Genomic DNA, 5624 nt, shown 5'->3' on the forward strand with positions numbered 1-5624 from the left:
AAGACTCAAGCAAATAAGAAGAATTTGCTTGAGTCTTATGATTTATGGCATGAACGTTTAGGCCATGTTAATTACAAAATATTACGAAAACTGATTAACTTAAAAGTTTTGCCAAACTTTGAGTGCAATAAATCAAAGTGTCAAACATGTGTGGAATCAAAGTATGCAAAACATCCTTATAAGTATGTTGAAAGGAATTTCAATCCCTTAGACTTAGTACACACTGATATTTGTGATATGAAGTCAACACCATCACGTGGTGGGAAAAAGTATTTCATAATTTTTATTGACGATTGCACTAGATATTGTTATGTCTATTTGTTAAATAGTAAGGATGAAGCAATAGATGTGTTTAGGCAATATAAAACTGAAGTTAAAAATCAGTTAGATAAAAAGATAAAAATGATAAGAAGTGATAGGGGCGGAGAATATGAATCTCCTTTCACCGAAATATGTGTAGAGAATGGAATTGTCCATCAAACTACGACCCCGTATTCACCTCAATCTAACGGAATTGCGGAAAGAAAAAACCAAACTTTGAAGGAAATTATGAATGTCTTGCTTTTAAGTCCCGGTTTATCGCAAAACTTGTGGGGGAGGCTATCCTTACAGCCAATCATATACTCAATAGAGTTTCCCATAGTAAGATATAATCAATTCCTTATGAAAAATGAAAATGAAGGAAACCCAACTTGAAATATTTCAAAGTGTGGGGTTGTCTAGCAAAGGTCCAAATTCCTATGCCTAAGAGGGTTAAGATAGGACCTAAAACCGTGGACTACGTGTTCATAGGATATGCTAAAAGCAGTAAAGCATGTCAATTTTTGGTTCATAAATATGAACATCTGGATATAAATGAAAATACGGTAATTGAATAAGATAATATTGAATTCTTCGAAAACATATACCCGTATAAAACTAGACATGAATAGTCTAGTGAGGGTCTAAACGACCTCGAGATGAATCAAGTGAGAATGTACATAATGAAGAGAATCCAAGACGTAGTACACGTTAAAGAACTTCTACTACGTTTGGATTAGATTTTGTAACTTTTCTCTTAGAAAATTAGCCTCAAACATTTAAAGAAGCGATGTCGTCGTCAGAAATAAATCTTTAGGTTCTAAATGGATCTTCAAAAGGAAGATGAAAGCGGATGGTACTATTGACAAATACAAGGCAAGACTTGTAGTAAAAGGCTTCAAACAAAAAGAAGATCTTGATTACTTCGATACATACTCGTCAGTAACAAGGATAACATCTATTCGAATGTTAATTGCCTTGGTTGCGGTATATGGTCTTGAAATCCATCAAATGGATGTGAAAACCGCTTTCCTAAATAGAGAATTGGAGGGAGAAATTTACATAGAACAGCCTGAGTATTTCGTGGTTCCAAGAAAGGAAAACAAGGTGTGTAAACGTATTAAGTCATTGTATGGACTAAAGCAAGCACCAAAACAATGGCATGCGAAATTTGGACAAACCATGTTAGCAAACGAATTCAAAATAAATGAATGTGATAAATGTGTTTATATTAAAGACACTCCAAAGCACCAAGTCATTGTGTGTTTATATGTGAATGATATGTTGATCATCAGTAGAGAAATTTCTGACATAAAAGCAACAAAACGAATGCTCGAGAGCAAGTTTGATATGAAAGACCTTGGAGTTGCTGATGTGATCTTAGGTATAAGAATCCATCGAACTCCACAAGGGTTGGCATTGTCACAGTTTCATTATATCGAAAATATACTTGACAAGTTCAAGTATATGAAATTCGGTATTGCCAAGACTCCATTGGATGTGAGCTTTGCACTTCGAAAGAATGAAAGTGAAAGTGACTCACAATTTGAGTACACAAAAGTATTGGGATTTTTAATGTATTATAATGAATTGTACACGACTAGACATAGCATGCGCTATTAGTAAATTGAGTCGGTACATGAGTAATCCTAACAAAACTTATTGGATAGCAATGAAAAGAGTTTTGGGGTATCTTAAATACACTCAAGACTATGTCTTGCATTATAATAAATATCCTGCAGTACTTGAAGGATATAGTGATACAAATTACATCACCGGATCAAACGAAGTAAAATCCACAAGTGGACATGTATTTACTATCGATGGAGGAGCAGTCTCTTGGAAGTCATCCAAATAGACATGTATTGCTCGCTCTACAATAGAATTTGGATTTATCGCATTAGACAAAGCCGGTGAAGAAGCAGAATGGCTCCGAAATTTCTTGGAAGATATTCCTTATTGGCCTAAGCCAATGGCACCAGTATGTATATACTGTGATAGCCGAGCAACAATAGGTAGGGCAGGGAACATGATGTAGAACGGTAAATCTCGTCATATATGATGGAGACATAATATCGTTAGGGAACTTCTCTCTAGTGGAATTGTCACTGTTGACTATGTAAAGTCTAAAGATAATGTGTCGGATCCACTTACAAAAGGCCTATCTAGAGAAGGAGTGGAAAGGACATCCAAGGGAATGGTTTTAAGGCCTAGGACAAGTCAGCATGGCGGTAACTCTACTTAGCAGACTGGAGATCCCAAGAGCTAGGTTCAAGGAGATAAAACAAAGTTGTGTCTGACAGGTTCAACATTGTCAATTACCCAACCCGTTCTCATGATGTAGACAATATATCGTAAACTAGGATAAGTCTTAAGGTGAAAAGTCTTTTAATGATTATCTAAATTTAACAGATTTGACCAAATAGTTTAATCTATAGGATTGAACGTTTAGAAATCACCTATGTGAGAGCGAAGTGGAAGCCGCTTTAAGGAGAATGTTAGTAAAGGCCTATTCTCTAAGCTCTTATGAAATCGGAACGGGTTCATGGCTGAAAAGAACAAAACCATGAGAATCATAAACGGTAAAAGGTTGGTTATGTGACATGTGTTGTCTAGGTGTACATAAAAGCTCGATGGTTCAAAGATATCAAATCTACCGATTGACCGAGTGCATCCGATGCATGTTTACTACGGAAAGTTCAAAGGAAAACCCACTTATCCAGATGCAATCAGTCTTTGCTTGATGATCACATACTTGTCTGTAAACTTTTACAAAAAATAGTCATTCCTCATTCATGTGGGAGATTGTTGGGTTCAATGTGTATGGAAGAAGTGTGAATAGAAAATGGAGAGAAAAATGATGGGGGAAAGGAGACGCTAATTTAGAAAGTGTACTCCCAAATTGGAAAGTTCACTAAATCTCCCACATTGGTGGGAGAAGAGAACTTTAGAGTGTTTTTAATAAAGAATACTTACTCTACATGGATAGTGAGGCAAGATCAAGGTGGTGCCTCGCGCCGTCGTCATCGTCGCTCGCTCGGCTTGGCTTCGGATTTGGATTTGTCAAATGATCGATGAGATCTATCTTTGGACAAAATTTATTTGATGAAAATCTGATCCGAATATACCAAAGAAAAAATGACAGAAACGCAGAAATTTTTTCTGTTTTTTATCCTCCATTTATATGCATGTATACAGTGAACTGATGCACTGTTTCGAACTGAACTAATGCAATGTTATGAACTGATGCTTCAGAAAGATGCAACCATTCAGTTAAATGACACACTGATTCATGGAAAGGCATGCTTGTTCGAAAAAGACACACTGGTTGGACGAATAGACATGATTTTTCAGGAAAGGTTATCTTTTTAAGTGAACCATTGCCACTTTTTAGAAGAGGCATGTTATGGCTATATAAAACTGCTTTCATCCACAGGTTTAGACATGAAAAATTTTCTGAAACACAAACTCTTCTTGTCTTCAAATATTCTGTGTGATCGATCAAACCGTTGAGTGAGTTCGTAGAATCCGTCAATTTGAGGTACCGCTATTGTTCGGATTGAAGGTCATTTTATTCTGGGAGGAAGATTCCATAACCCCGGGTATAATGAGGGGAATTATTCCTTAAGGACACTCCGTGAAGTCGAGGGACTTGGTCTAAATTTCTGTTTCATCTTTTTCTGAATATTAACACACTTTTAAGATGGATTATTCATAATCTAGTGTTGAAGGTGTTAAGAAACTTCATAAGTTCTTGTCTTGAACTTGAACTTTCTTTGAAGTTTTTGTTGCTTATATACAGATTCTAGTACCCGTATATATATATATATATACACCCCTGCATCTGGGGGATAGGATATTAATTTGGTCCGATATTTTCCTTTTATGAAAGTTAAGGGCACCCAATAAACAAAATTATTAAGAAATAATATCCATCTGGAGAGCTTATATAAATAATATTGTGTTGATATTGCATCATCAGTACTATGCTATGGACAAAAGAACTTTTTTGTTACCCTGCTTACTTACAAAGTGTTGGATGAGACGCACTATTGGCCGTTTTTAAGATCCCAATGATCTAAATTTACAAAGTTTTAAAGTATAACCTGTTCAAAATTGACTTCAGACATGCGGGTGGAGGTTTGAAGTACAAAAATACAGATTTATCAGGCCTGAAGTTGGACTCTACGTAACCAAACTTCACACTATTAGTCCAATGTGAAGACTTCTTGAAACTGAATTTGAACTTAGGAAAGTAAAACCAACTGTATTAAATTTATGACAGTTGGAGTAACCGTGTATAGTGATTGATTATTAAACCTAAAAAAGTTGGTGGTAGGTTGAAAGCTCACCTACCATGGCATCACCTTTTTGTATCATTATCTTGTCTCCTTCATCAATGCCACAATTTTGCTCTTTTAATTCTGTGAGATTTGAATTTCATACCTACAAAATAATCTCATCTATCAGCTGCTGCCTAACAAGTATAAGGAATAAAGACTATTAAAAACAATTCGATTTGTAATCAACGCTGAGAATTCCATAAAGTCCATCACAACCCTTGTTAGTATATGAAGTAGACGTTTTAATATAAATATAAGGTGTGCGCCGGTGCCTCTGTATAAGAGGAGCATTGACGAAACAACTTAGCCAAAATATAATCCTGTTATAGATCTTGTGAAATTTGAAATCGAAACTTGCATATTTATTCAATATGAGAATTAAATTATAAGTGATGGGACAATTTATTTATTTAACCAATCTATTCTATGATTACTATAATAATCATGATTTAGACCTTGGACGGACGGTCAACAACTTGGTCAAATTAATAGCACCTTCTGTTTTTATGTTTTTGGTTTTGCAGTTAGATGTTGACTTTGATGAGTCCACTCCTTCCTTATATTCAATCTTAGATGTTTGACTGAGTTTAACTAAATTATTACTCATATTTATATAGAATTTTATAATCTCTTTAATTTTAAAACATAAAGAATATATTTGCAATTGATTTCTATACATACACAAAATCTTTAGGAGCAGTTTGGCAGAATGTATAAGAATAATGTTGAATAAGATGATTAGTAATGCTGGTATTAGTTATACAGAAGTGATTGGTGTGATGTATTAAAATTAATTATATGTTTATATAATTTGTATAAAAAATGTTTGTTTACCAAAATACCTTTCTTTGTACCCTCTCTTTCAAGAGTTATTCTAGCTGAAGTCGTCTTTTCTCTTTTGCATATTTATCATTTTAACCTTAAAGCAAATGGGTGTTCGGGAAGATTTGGGAAGATGGCATTATTTGTCGATTCGAATCG

Source organism: Capsicum annuum, chromosome 3, assembly GCF_002878395.1.
Source record: "Capsicum annuum cultivar UCD-10X-F1 chromosome 3, UCD10Xv1.1, whole genome shotgun sequence".
In the NCBI taxonomy this organism is placed as follows: Eukaryota; Viridiplantae; Streptophyta; class Magnoliopsida; order Solanales; family Solanaceae; genus Capsicum; species Capsicum annuum.